We start from the raw sequence: 15624 nt of genomic DNA on the forward strand, positions 1-15624 counted from the left end.
AGAGTTGTGACAAAAGGTGATACACTGGAAAAAGACCTCCATGTACAGTGACAGACTTCAGGAGATAGCGAAGGACAGAAGATCCACAGGGTCACAAAGAGTTGAACATGACTGAATGATTGAATAACAACAGATACATGTACATAATATATAAATATAGCTATCACAAAAATAAGCTGATATTATTGTACATATCAGTGAGGAGGCACGGTATATAAAAGAACTGCTAAACCAAAGAAAAAAGAATAGTTATGTTCCATAGTTTGCTTCTCACTACAGATTTAATATAAATAACAATTCACAACTCAGGTCAAGTTTCTTCTCCTCCATTAAATGTGTGTGTGTGTGTGTGTGTGTGTCTGTCTGTCTGTATGTATGTATATTCAAAAGACTTAGGCAAGAAAATGTCACTAATTCTGTGGAAGTCTGTAGTGAACTGTGGGACCTGTCATGCCCAAACCAAATACCTTAACTACAGAAAAGTACTTCATTTTAAAAAGATATGTTCTTACAAGTGTAAATTTTAAAATTTTGGTTAACAAAGTATTCATCTTTATTAGACTTTAGCCAAACGATTTGAGAAGGCACAAGTCATATTAAGAAAGAGCTAATAGAAATGTGGCATGAAAGCCTGTTGTGTTTTCCATATCATTTCTTTTATGTAAATATCTAGCACTAGTTTGATTTTCAAAAAACCAAACAAAACAAGAACCAAACAACCAAAATCCCTGTGAAGTCTTTAGGAAAATGACATCTTTTCCAGGTGTCTTGCAAAAAGATACTTTGTGAATGCAAAGTACCTCAACATGAAGTGACTCATTGGAAGAAATTGTGGTCTTTGAACAATGAAATGCCAAATCCATTTTCTATAGTTCCTGGCTTGTCAGTAATTCACTGTATCTTCACAATACTCTGTAGGTGCATGTACACGCACGTATGCACTCCCCATACATCCCCACCCCCACACACTGCTCTTATTTTCTTTCTGAACTCAGTAAGAAAAAAAGAGTGAGGTAAACAATACGTGTATTTAGGAAAAAAGCAGCCATTGTAGAAGTTAAAAATGAAAATCCAGTAAAGGAATGCCATAACATAAGTTGTTCTAGTGTTATATTTTTGGTTTTTTTTTAAGTGATTACCTCCCCCTCATTGTTTACAAAACCTCAAAAAAGAGTTAATTTAATGATTGTAAACTACATATACAATGAATGAATATAATTACATATAAGTATCATTGATGTATGTTTTGTTGTTATTTTTAACCTAGCCCTGTGATTTTTATCGGTGTGGGAAATAATTTATGTGGAAATTTCTTCCACCAATGCAAATCAGCAATTTATCTACAACTTATAATCTTAAAGTGGTTCCTGGGTCCCAGATTGCTTAAAGGACTTGCCCAAGGTCATGTGGCATGTATTTTTACAGGCAGGACTTGAACTTATATAGTCTTGAACTCGGTTCAAGGCTAATTCTCTACACATTAGGACAGGATTGATGCCTAAGATAATAGCTATTTAATGAGTATTTGTGGATGCTTCATATAGACTAAGAATTTAGGACCACAGTTTTAAGGAGTAAGGGGAAGATAATTTCGAAAACTCAATTTAATAATATGAAGAGATAAGCATAGAATTCTTCAATGCTTAAAAATGTTTTATATAGATATATGTATATGTGATATATATCTACGTATCTGTATGTGTTATCTACGTGCCTGTCTATCTGGCTAGCTTGCTAGCTATCCACACATACACATAAAACTTTTACCACAATGTTATGTAACTATAACAACTAAACTTGGTCTCAGAAAACTGAAAAATGCCCTTCCCTACCTTCACTGGAGAAGCTGAGCCACCATTTTTTATCATCACCTTCCAACAGACTCAGGTGAATACCACTCAAGACTATGTTCACACCCCAAACCCACTGCCAGCCATCATCAAGGAGGGGTAACATTTTTCAAGAAGACAGTCGCCATACCCACCACCACCAACTATCAAAGACAGGTAGATAAATCTGAGTGCTGCTGCTAGCAGTACCTCCCAGACTAGGAACGCTGTTTTGATCCCACCTCTTGGAGCCATGGGGCAGAGAATCAATACTTGGTCAAATATGATCTGGAACTGTCTCAGAAAGTATTGCTCCACACATACTGAGAACCCATAACTCCTGAAGATGTGGAAGAGAAACAACCTATTCATATCTTTTTATCTTTTGACCATTTATTAATTGGGGAATGCTTGTTATTTTTTATAAATTTAGCAAAGATTACTGGTGCCTTTCATTACTTAGCTCAATGAAAATCATATGCCAACTGTTTAATAAATACATAAATAAACAAATAGATCTAGCAAAGCACTTTGTACATAACAATCACATAAGTTTTTTTTTATTCATTCATTAATTCATAGGATATTGAATACTCTCAGATGTGGTCAAGGTTTTTGGTTAATTTTGCAGAACTGCCTTTTTCTTTTTAAAAGTTTTTATTACAAGTTGTGGCTCACTCGATAGGAGGTGGGAATGTTATATTTGGTAAATAATGAGATATAAAAACAAATAATTTAAAACAAATTGTTTTCTATAAAAGAAGGATATATATCAGGTCTAATTTATATACACACACACATAAAATTTGTGGAGGGTGAGACACATAAATTGACAGGATTAGGGGATAGAATAATCCATTTTAGACTCATTACATTGAAACACCTACGGATTGTAAACACTAAATAACATCTTTATCAGAAAAATCACATTTGAGGTACTGATATTAGAAGAGATAAGTAATTATTACTTATGCTATTTTCCACTATTTTTTCATTCCAGTAATCCTGATGTTTAATTTATATCATTTCCTTCAAATCCAAGTTGTTGTGGTTTGCCTAGGCCTGATTCCCCCCATGACTGGCTGGTTTTTAGGGCAGGGTAAAATGAATTCAGAACGATGGGTCTTTGGCCAAAAAATTAGCCTGTATTGTTGCTGGCAGGGGGTTCAGAGGAGAAAAATGCCAAAAAAGTGAATAGACCAGATGTGTTTCATATTTAGTCAAGAGAGGGTCCAGCAAATAAAAGAATTCAGCCGGGTGGGGATTACTTCTAATGAGCTCACAAAGAGTCAAATCAATCTTTCTTTGCTTACAGATTTCTGTGAGCTGTTTCTTTTTTTCATACTTGCTCTGGCCAAGAAGTACTATCTTACTAATGGTGTGGACACACATTTCCTTGTCTATATGCTTTATTCTCTTAAAAAAATCAACATGCCACATTCCAAAATGATAAAAACCAATCACCTATAATTGAGTAATATGATTAAGGGTGCTACATTGAAGGAGTGCCTGCAGAGTCCTCTGATGTAAAATGCCTATCTTGTAAATTAACAATCCCTCAAGCTTTCAAAGAGCAGCTACATGGCACCTGTTAAGGGTGAGTCACTGGGGATGCTAACAGATGAGAATACAAAGTTAAAAGCAAAACAATCCCTGGTCCTAGGGACTTTTACCTCTATTGGTGGGGGAAGTGGGGATCCTATTAGACAACTAACAGTAATGAATTTCTTGAGGAAACAGATAACCTCCCTTGGTGCTTTATCACATTGCTACAATGGGTTACTTTTCTCCCTAAAATCTTCTGTAATCCTAACTGAAAGCCATAGTAATATATAAGGTATTCCACAAGTATTGGTGCGCTTTTAAGTTTCAGTAACTTCATAAATATAAATGCTTATGTATTAAGCATAAGTATAAAAATTGGGAGGAATGTACAAGACAGAGAAATAGTATGTGTTCTCCCTTTCTATACGTTTCTCATAGCTTAAAGCAGCAGCAGTCAAGAGACTATGGCATCCTGTATACTCTGTTCTTCTTATTAATTATGAAACTGGTACTATTTTACACGTAAACATAACAATCCTAGGAGTACAAATAATGTGGGCTTATTCTTGAGGCAGAAAAAATGGGTACATATTTTTTCTATTATTCAGTAAATCAAGAAGCTGTAGCTTGAACAGTGGTAACACCCCAGAAAAGCTATCTCAGCAGATGGCCTAAATCAGGTTTAGGGTAATGGAGGGGCCTCAAACCAGCCTTGGGTTAAGAGGGTGTCTACCCCAAGCATGTGAAGACTTCCCTGGGTGGAATGGGTAGATGGGAACAATTTGTTCCAACAGCCATGAAGGTAGCTGGAGCAAGCACTGTGGAGTGCTTAGAACTTGTCAAACACTGAAGATGCCAAGGTCATCTACTGCATCCTGGGCCATGGCCAGTCATCTTGGCCTTTGTCCTGCTACTGGACTTTGATAGCTCTAGAAGAGAGAGTGAGGCTGACAATTTTGTGCAACTCTGCTTCACTTGAATCCAATTCACCTGCATGTCAAGATATCATCTGCGAAAATACTGTTCCTCTTTGAATATGAAAGATAGTCAACAATAATCAACAAGTATAAATGCTACCAACTTACAAAGGACAATATTTGAATAAGTAATTATTATTTTAAAATATTGATATGTTTCTTACTAAAGTTCAAGGAAACTTCTATCTTGGTTATATTATTCCACTAGTTGATTATTTTTTAATTTCTGGGAAAAAAAAAAAAAACTTCCATCAGTTGTTCATCACTGGCTGAAAGAACTGCATTTTAATCTTAGTTTTCTGAGCACTCAAAGAACAAGGTTTAGATGCATAAATGACAGTGTTACATAATCTCACAAGAAAAAGTCTGATAAGATAGATCAAATGACTGAGGTGGCCAACAAAAGAAAGACCAGGAGGACCAATAAAACCATTGATTTGAGAAGGAATATCCAGAAACTTTCAAATACATAATGTGAATAATAGGGTGTACCAAACTTACTAAAATTGAAATTTTAAAAATTATTTTTCAGAATCCACAAAATTAAATGTGTGAAAAACTTCCCAATTATATTTTTCTTATCTGCAGCATTTAAAAGAACACATTGGATACACATATATGCATATACATATATACATATCTGTATTTCTCTCTCCTCTCAAATATATGTTAAGCATATGCACATGTTTATCTGTATATATGTAAATACATATGTGTGTATACACACACACACAAACACACACAAACATACACATAGACTATCTCCCCTAATGTCAAAGAACCTTCATCATACACCCACAGCAATGCTGGAAGAACCTGTGGTTCCCTGCTACTAGTGCTAGAAGTTAAAGGAGGTAATTCCTTCTCATGTTTAAGCTTTCATCTGCCTTAAATCCCTTTGTGAATCTCCCTACAAAGTCATGCCTCTTTCTCTGCTCCAGAACAAAGATGATAGGAGACCATTATGAGTTTATAATAGAACAGGATTTTAAAAATATTTTCCCCTTATTCTTCATTTTGCATTCTGTCCTGTTTGTTTACAAATGATAACAGGTACTTTGCTTGCAGATAACTAAGTTCTGTGTTTAAATCAACTCAAGAAATATCTATCGAACTCATGTTTGTGCAATGCTTACAAAGACTTGGGCCTATGCAGGACACAAAGATGGCAAGGAGGGTACTTGTCTCCTAACACTGTGGTTAATACAAATACACAAATTGTATAACAGACAATTGAATAAAAAGGTTCAAACAATATACTTTGAAAATGTCAAAAGAGAGATCACTCCTAATTAAGAAGAGTAGGAATTATTTCAACAAGGAGAAAGGATTTGAGCTGGGCTTTGAGGGATGTGCACATTATCAACAAGAAAAAGAGAATATCTCAAGCTAATGGAATGCTACAAAGTCAGATACAGAGACGTGACAGTCACAACACATACAGGGAGTCTTTTAGTAGTCTCATTTTGCTAGAACACAGGCTAAATTAGGAGACACTGTAGGAAGTTGGATGCAAAAAGGACATTGATCAAGGTCCAGAATGACAATGAATGCCATATTGAGAATTTTATACTTTTTTAATAGTTGTTAGTGAAAAAAAATAACCCAATTGTAAGCAAGCTTTCAATTCAGCATTGATGGGTCCCTGAAATAACTGAATGACACTAAAATCATACAGATATTAGTGTACAAATATGGTTATAGAAAACTATAGATTATCCTTAATATTTACTTAAGCAAGGTAGGAGGGATAGGGTGAAGCTTGTGCTATTTGTTCTGTTTCTGTGGCTGCATCCAACTCACTGTTCTTTCCCCTTGTTAAGAGAGAAGCAGTACTGGGTTGCCTACAAATGAACCAAGACGTGCTGTAGTTGCAGCAACGGTTGCCCATGCATGGGGAAAGCTACTTCCAGTCATAACATATAATTACTTAAGGTTGTGCTACTTAAGTGACTCATTAGACTGACTAGTTTTGCTCCAGAAAAGCTAGACGAAACATAAAATTCTATGGAAATCGATTTTCAAATCAGCATATATTTATGTGATTGTAATTCAGCAGTCTTCTTTAACAATAAGTACAATTTCCCTTTCTGATCTAAACTTGTGTGTGAACTACTGTGGATCCTTGATATTACCATATATAGTGCTTGGAGTATATGGCACTGGTCCTGTATTTAATTTGGGGATGGAACATGGACTGTAGGGAAGACAACTATTTTGTCTCATCTGTCCATGACGGTTGGTAGCAGTCTGGGACATAGCTCAAATATTTATAGTCATAAAATGAACAAAGTTGATAAGTGATTTTTGTCCAAGGTTCTAACTAGTATGAGATGATTTCGATGGAAACTGGGGCCAGACTTGACATCAATTATTTCCCTGAACAAACTTCTCCATTCCCAGAAGACATTTCTTCCAATGTAAAGCCTGTTTTGTGTGTGTGTGTGTGTGTGTGTGTGTGTGTGTGTGTGTACACATATTAGATATATTATATTTGTATATAGAAATCACTGTATTTGGAGAAAAATACAGCATTTTGTAGATTTTAAACAAATTAATTACTGCAAGTTTTCTTTAAGCCTATTTTTTCTAATCAGAACTTATTATAGTTTAACTCTGCCAGTAAATTCTTACTATAATGCTTCATCATGGTTTGCAGGTAGCCCTGGGCTCTTAAACCTACACAAATAGAAGACAAGTTCTAGTAGAGACACTACTAGTTGGGCCGGTTGCCCAAAGAGATTCTTTTTCTAGTTTTATCTGGACTGGGCTGCCTCTGAAGGTTTATATGGTTCTTTGATCATCTGATAATGGAAATGTTCAAGGTCAGTGAATGTCAGGGATAAGTAGAACATTTTTAATACATGTACAGTCCCCTTTATATCTAAGGGAAGTGGGTATGACTTTTTTTTCCATCTTACTAGTTATGTTACTCCTTATGTCTTTTGACAAGTATATTAGGAAATGCTCCTCATGGATTCTGAAAAATTACAATAGGTTTTAAAAGAGCATGTTCAAATGTTCAGTGCACATTTCTTTTTCTTTTACTAGAGAGAACACAGAATATAGAATATATGTCTTACATAAATTAGTCAGTCAAGGTTATTTCTCTTTAAATTTTTAATTAGGCTTTCTCTTATCCTGCTCTTGGAAAATTTTGACAGAGCCAAAAGTTCCATTTATAAATAATTCGGCTTATCACAGTAAAAAAATAGAAGCTCATAAATGATGTTAACAATTTTAGAAAGTAAAGCCTTTAGAACATGTTTACTGTACTTAAACCTCTTAAATTAATTTTTAGGGTTTTTGTTTGTTTAATGACAATAGTATTGAAGAAGAATGATTATGTAAACTTACAACTATTTGGAGGAGACAGGTTTATATTTTTATTCAAAACATTGCTCTATTTCTCTTTTAGCTATCCATTTCATCTAGGTATTTTAGATTACACAAATATACTTTGCCAACACATGTAATATTAAGTATCATGTTTAATTAATGTTATTTAATTATTTAAACTTTTAGAAATAGAAAGTATTACAAATGGATAAGTAACAAATAAGCAACTTATTAATTTGAATTCTACTAATTCAGAATTGTTTTTCAAAATTGAAGATTCTTATTGCTTCCATTATTTTATAATGATCAAGTTCAGAGAGCGGAGTCAGAATTTTTGCCTGGCTATCCCAATTTATCTCCTCCACAATAACCTATAAAGAACACCAAACCAAATTCTGATTGTGAAAGCCACCTCTCTCCCAGTCCCCTACCCCCTCAAGTTAAAAAAAAAATCACTCTGAGTCATTTTTCCAGCGCAGAACAATTTAGCAAGACAGATTCCCATCCCTGCCCTTCCCAATAGGTGGGGGAGGCAGATGGAGGAGGGAAATAATTTGGAATTAAAAATGAAATAAAATTAAATAAAAATAAAGATACCCCCAATAAGGATCCTTATGTGTGATTTAGTGGCACTTGTTTTTATTTAAACTAGACTTAAGAAAGTGAGTGATAAAATTTTAATAATATGGATTAAACTTTAAAAAATAATTACTAGGCCAGGGATTTTTTGATTTAGTGTGTTCCCTTTCCAAATTGACAAACAATTGAAACAAAAAAGCAAAATTGCTAAAAGTTGCATAGTTACTCGTGCATATTTTGATTTGATATGAGGCGATTTTGAAGAAAGTTTGAAAGCGCATGTATTTTAATAACAATATTACAGAGGTTTTTACAAGTAGTCTTGCCACGCCTCTGCCCCTCTCTTTGCTAATAACTATGATTCACAAAATAATCAGTTTAAGTCAGATCTGCATAATTGGTAAATTTCTTTGGGCCCCAGATGGGTTAGATTAGAAACAGTCTGACGATGGTTGGTTGCCACAGGTCATGTGACAAACAGGAGAGTGTGCAGTGGCAATACTACATTTTTCCCCTTTCTGCCCAAAATCCTTTGGCAGGCCACAAAAAGCCCATGGGATGTATGTTGTGCAGGTCTGGTTTACGTCAATGATGTAAACGATAATGGTGGAGATGGTTGTTGCAGTTACTTAGCTTTTATTTCCACACTATCAATCAATGTTGTTTTGTAGTTACAAAGAAGTAGAAAGACACTGCAGATAAAGCATTGGACTTATGAGTCAGGACAGCTTTAGTTTCCTGATTGTGTGACTATGGGCAACCCGACCTCTCATTTGTCCTCTCCTCATCTATTTACTGGAAATATTAAGAACACCTGCTATAGAGTGTTGTTGTAAGGATCAAAAGAAATGATATATGTATGGAGAGGGATTGCATTGATTACTCCTTCCCTTTTAAAATCACCTCCCTCGGGTAAGAACACTTGATTAGATACTTGAATCAATTTATCAAAACCAAGTGTGAACAGGACCTATGTACCTACTTGAATCATTCAAAATCACTGTATGAGAAACCCTAACAAATTTTTTAGAAAATAAGTTTTCTGAAAGCTATAGATTCTGAGGATATAGAAGCAGAGAGGTTTGTGCAAGAATACTTTCTAGAAAAACAAATGATAGGACTGTATTGTGGAAGAAAAGGTAGTTGGTCATCAGATCTGCAGGATGAACAGACGATCTAGACTGAGAGGAATCACTAGAAAAAATAGCTCTCTCTGGCTCTCTCTTTCGCACACATGCACACACATGCGCACACACAATGTGCAGGTATTTAAATTTTTGAGGGAAGTGTTTCTTCACCTTTAAACTCATATCTATTTTTTAATTCCTTCTCCACAAATCTAAGATGGTCCAGTTATTCACAGGACAAGAATTAATGCTAGCATTCCTTTTACCTGATAGAATGATTTTGATTACAACCCAGTTTTGCTCCATTGATCAAGTATTCATGTGGTAAGGCATCAGGCAACAGTGAGTACTATATAGGGAGATCCCAGGGAACAGTTGCTCTGTTGTAAATATCCCTGCATCAGGAACTATTATAGGGCACATGTTATAGCTGTGAGATTTCTTGGACTTCAGACAGTGAGAAGCACAAGATGGAGGGGAGCAATGCTTGGGCAATACAACACTAACACATTTTGCCTTAATATTTGGATCAGTGGCTCTTTTTTCTGAATGGAGGCGGCTGGGTGGCTCAGTAGAGTACTGAGCCTGGAATCAGGAAGACCTGAGTTCAAATGCAGCCTCACATACTTACTAGCTGTGTGTCCCTTGGCAAGTCGCTTACCCTTAATCTACTTCATAAGGAAATCACAAACTATTCCAGTATCTCTGACAAGAAAACTCATGGACAGTATGGTCCACAGGGTCACAAAGAATTGGACATGATTGAACAATAGGAAGGCCTCTAACCAGTCCTACTTCAGAGACCGCAAACTGGTCAGCCAACTCAAAGAAAAAGTGTATCAACCAATGAGCTAAAGAGCCAGCAATACATGCAGCGTGTCTATTGAAAATACTGAATTATTGCAGAATTTCTGCTTGGCATTTTGGCACTTGGTTCAAATTTAGTTGAGGAGATTTGACTAAGGATTATTTAACATATGTATATCTTTTCAATCTGGCTAGAATCTAACTTTGCAGGATTACTGTACATTACTCAACTTCACACACGATACATTTCAGACTAAATGGATTAGTTTCTATACTCCATACTCCTCCCTCATCATTATACCTTTGCACAGGATGCCTCTAATGTCTAGAATGGATCCAATTTTTACCTGCAACTCTTAGAATGTATAGCCTTTTTTTCCCCCAAAATTCATCTCAAGTATCATAGGACCTTCTAAATAAGGCCTTTTCTTATCTCTCAGTTATTAGTGCCTTCTTCCATGAAATTACTTCATAGGTACTTTGTGTATACTTTCTAATTTATTTTTCTGGGTACATAATCTTTTCTTCCACCAATGCAATATAAGTACTTTTGGGTGCAGGCACTGCTCATCTTTGTTATTTTCTATTTTCTCAATATTTTCTATTTTCTGAACCTAGCATAGTTCCTGACATATTACAAAGAATTTTTGAGTAAATGAATAATTAATATAAGGTTAGGGCCCATTTTGCTACCTGAAAAGGAGGCAGACCACCCTGCTCTTACATACCAACTCCAGCAAACTATGGACTACATTCCAGACCAAATAATGATCAAGAAACCCAATGTGAAATTATAGTAATTGGCTATTTCCACCTCAGAAATACACACATACACACAAAAAATATTAGAAACCAAAGTGCAATAAGAAATCAGAAATCAATCTTTTCCTCCCTACCCCAACTTCCAATTAAAGATGGCAACAAAGCAGGGTTGCCTCCTAGTAGAACCTGGGTGTTGAGTGTGGCTGTGAAATTCTGTACTCATGAAGCAACAGGGATGGAGAATTTCCTGGAAAAAGACCAGGGTGATCAGAAATGCCCAGAAGAGGGCTTCTCTGAATTTTATGGGAGTGGCAACAGATAGTAGTAAATACCAGCACAATACACCTTAGAGCTCAGACTGAGAGAGCCCAGGGCCAGAAGGTCTGATGTCACTAAAAAAGTGGGCCCCAGGGAACAGGACAGCCTTGCCTAACCATTCAGCCTTTTGTTAGAACAGCTTGTACCAAAACAGTTTTTATAACAGTTGAAGACCCCAGTTACAGTTATCACCCCAACCAATCCCCCCAAACCCCAGCTTGTGGTCAAGGACCAGAAACAGCTTTCAGCTCCTCCCAAACCATCCTCATGAAGCTCCTGCTTAAGTGACTTGCCCCAGTTTAGCGCAAACACAGTAACACCACCTGCCTGATAGTATGTGACGACAGGATCTTCATTAACATCTTATGAATATTTTAATCAAGGGAGTCCCTAGAGCATAAGTCCGGCCTTCGATATCTCTTCAAAAGTATCTCTCTGGGGATGCTCCAGCTAAAACCCCAGACACCTCCCCTAGCTCCTCCCTAGAGGCGTAGACTTACCCACTGTTAGGAATAAATTTTTCCAGGAGAACGACAAAGACTCCCAGGTAGATGAAGCAAGCACATTTATTACGCATTTCTTGCAAGAAGTGGGTGTTCTGCCTTAACAACACACATCAAAGACAGAAGGCTGACAGCGTAAATCCTCAACCCCAAACAGGAAGTCCCTCCCTCATTTGCTCATTGGCTGAGTACTCTGAAGGTTCCAACTTCCCGGTATGCCTACTTCGTGTTTCCCTCTTAAAGTGTTCCCCTGCACTCCCCAGGTACATCCACAGAGACCTCAACATTAGCTCCTCCCAGGGAGGAGAAAGGAATACTAATGAAGTAATTAAGCATGCGTGTTTGAAGCCTACCTGACCCAATTCTCTATCTTAACCATGGAATCGGTTAAGACTGGTGTCCCCCTCTTTCTTAGAATTGTTTTTGCAGAAGGAGACTAGTTCTCTGAGAAGAAAACTCACTTCCCGCCAGCTGTGTGGAAACATAATTTCTTTATGTCTCACACCATCTACTTCCCTTCCTGATGACAAGATAAGCCCTCCGTTCTCACACACCTGCAACCAACCAGTCTCCTGATCTGCTTGGTTCCCTTTGCTTTTAAGGCAAAGCTCTCTTCCAAACCTGAGTCGGGCCAAGTATATTACTTAACACTGGAACCATTAGAGCTCTCCCACTGTACTATCACTCTTTCCCAAGACACCAGAGGAAGCCAGTGATAACCCTGGGCAAGGGGTGAGGGGAAAGAGCAGCTCAGGAATTCAAGGGATCCAGAGCAAAGCTGAGCAGGGCTGATTACCATGGAGTTGGGGAAGGGAGTACAGCTTGGACCTAATACAAAACCTCTATTCAGGAACTAAATTTGTAAAGATAACCACATCAAAAAACACCACAATTAGTATTAAAAAAATATTGAAAATATTTGGCTAGGGGGAGGCCGCAGCGGGAGCGGGAGGAGGAGAAGCCGGCGTCAGTGCCACATGGGTGGGAGCCTGAGCCCAAGTCAGAGCTAAGTCCTCCGGCCATGGGCCAGAACAAACTGATGGGCACCACCGAGGACTTCGCGGACGAGTTTCTTCGAGTCACGAAATAGCATCTCTCTCGTGTGGCGTGTCTGTGTCTTAGCACCTGTCTGGAAGATAGCATCCGAATGTGGTTCCAGTGGAGTGAACAGAGAGACTATATTGATACTACCTAGAACTGTGGCTACATCCTCACCTCCATCTTCCTGTTCTTAAACTTCCTTGGGAAGTTGATTTGCCATACCTTGGTACTGGGCAGAAACTTTGTACAGTATATGTCCTTTGAACTCTTTGGAATTACAGCTTTACACACGATTGCATACAGCATTTTATGAGATCTCAATTTTTTTTTGATGAAGAACCTGGTCTCAGGAGGAGGATTGCAGCTGCTCTTGGCTAAGTCCCGTTCTGAAGGGGAGAACATGTTTTTGGCGGTCCCAACCATGTGAGAGAGCTCACCCAAAGAGTACATGCAGCTTGGCGGGAGGGCATTGCTGGTCCTGATGTCCATGACCCTTCACTTTGATGCCAAACTTCTTTTCTATTCTTCAGAACATCGTGGGCACAGCTTTGATCATTTTAGTTGCCATTGTTTTCAAAATCAAGCTCTAGCTGCCTTCCTCTGGTCATCTGATTGTTTGGCATCAATATCTATTTGAATACTTCCTGTATGGTTCCAGTCTATAAGGCTATGCATGAATTCCTCGAGTATGACTTCTTCCAAACCATGTCAGCAATTGGAGGCTTGCTTCTTGTGGTTGCCTTGGGCCCTGGGGGTGTCTCCATGGATGAGAAGGAGCACAGCCTACCCCTTCGCCTATGTGTCCTTGTCCTGTGAAAAAACAGTGGGTATCAAGGACAGTGTGGATTCAACAAAACTGCTGGCATTTGCATACCTGACTCCCTTCCCCTGGTAAAGGCACAGATGTTTTGAGAACTTTATTTACAGTGAGACAATCTGAAACTGATGGTTAAATCTGCTTGGGAGGCATACTCAGTCCCAGATTTTAGTATTTGTGTTCAGTCTGGCCAGCCTAAACAGTTAACGTATCATGCTTTAGCAGAGGGCTCTTGAAATTCATCTGCATGGGCAGGTTGGCTGATCCTGGTCTTTGTTTTTATATGTATGTGTGTATATATATACACACACACACACACACACACACACACACACACACACATACATACCCATACATACATATACGCATACACACATATATGCATATATGTGTGTATATATACATATTTGTATATATAAACACATGCATACACACATATACACACACAAACACACATATATACATATATATATATTAGTTGAGGGGAGAACCTTCAGGTTGTACAGTGAACAAATACAGACCTGCATCATTCAATGTGGTGGTCTCTGGCTTTTTGTTTACATTTTTAGCTAGAACTACTAACTGACTCAAGATGCCCTGGCCAAACATTACATCGTTTTAAATTGTATTTTAAAACTTCCTTATGCAAAAAAATTTCTCCCCTAAACACATATGTGTGTGTGTGTGTGTATTAGATACCTCGAAAATGAGAGAACTATGCTGTAACAACTACAAGCAATAATGACTCAAGGAGGGGAAATAGATTTTTCCCAAAGACTGTATGAATATTTAGATTAAATGAAGGTTGTAAACTAGAGTAGATAAAACAGAAATCAATCAACTCTTGCTGTCCAGCAAGAAATATTAAAATGAATTCCAAAGATTGAAAAAAAATGTAAGTCATGTTCTTTCAACAACAATATAACTACAAAAATAAAGGTCAAGGAAAGATAACTTAAGTATCATTGGATTCCTTGAAAATTTTATCTTTCTATATTTATCTACTGATCATCAACAATATAAATTTTGAAAAATCATTAGACAACTGCCCAGCACTATTAGAACCAAAATGAAGATGGAAAGAATGTGCCAATCACTTTGTAAATTAAACTCTGAAAAAAAACCGTCCCTGGAATGCCACAGCTAAAATCCAGAGCTCTCATGTTAAAGAAAATACTGTAAATGCAAAGAAGCTGTTCACGTACCATGGGACTACCATAAGGATCTCTCACAACACCTGGCAGCTACCACTGAAAATGAGAGGTGATCTTAGAATATCATATTCCAAAAGGAAAAACAAACAAGCTAAACCTATTGGCTCACTACCAAGAATAACTACACTGCAAAGATGAGTATAATCCTATGGGGAGAAAAATGACTTTTTAATGGACTAGAGGGCTTGTAAACAATTCTGATGAAAAGACCGATGCTGAATAAGAAATAGGAAATTTAAACATTAGAGTCCAGAGAAATCTAAAAAAAGGTATGAGTAGCTGGAAGGAATGCTATTGTGATATAATAGTAACATTATACTAAGAGGAAAAAAAAGTGTCCCTTTAGTAATTTTCATGTCTTCAAAGGGTATTGAGAATGTTTAATAAGTAAAACTAAGATTGTTGTTTTGTGTGATGGGCAGAAATTGATTATGCTCAGAGGGTTTGAGAAAAGAAAAGGGAGGGTAAATGGACGAACACTATGGAAAGGAACAAAGTAGAGTTAGAATTTGCTATGTTTTTGTAATTGGTGTATCCTAAACGAAGAAGAGTTGAACACATACAGTTCTTGTGTAAAATATATAACAATCAATATGGAAACAAGATAACATGACAGATGTTAAGAAGAAGGGAATAGCAGTCAGAAAACACATTTCCTCATCCTGAAAGGGGGATATAAAAGGGTGTGTGTGTGTGTGTGTGTGTGTATGAAAGAACTGGAATCTAAGGGACTACTTTATATTACCTCTTAGATAATTGGGGAACA

The 15624-nt window shown here is 37.1% G+C and overlaps 1 pseudogene; it reads left to right on the forward strand.

The window, feature by feature from the left end:
• The first annotated feature begins 12807 nt into the window (after positions 1-12807).
• LOC118845374 lies at positions 12808-13379 on the forward strand (annotated as a pseudogene).
• Positions 13380-15624: the final 2245 nt, after the last annotated feature.

The sequence above is a fragment of the Trichosurus vulpecula genome, chromosome 4, assembly GCF_011100635.1.
Source record: "Trichosurus vulpecula isolate mTriVul1 chromosome 4, mTriVul1.pri, whole genome shotgun sequence".
In the NCBI taxonomy this organism is placed as follows: Eukaryota; Metazoa; Chordata; class Mammalia; order Diprotodontia; family Phalangeridae; genus Trichosurus; species Trichosurus vulpecula.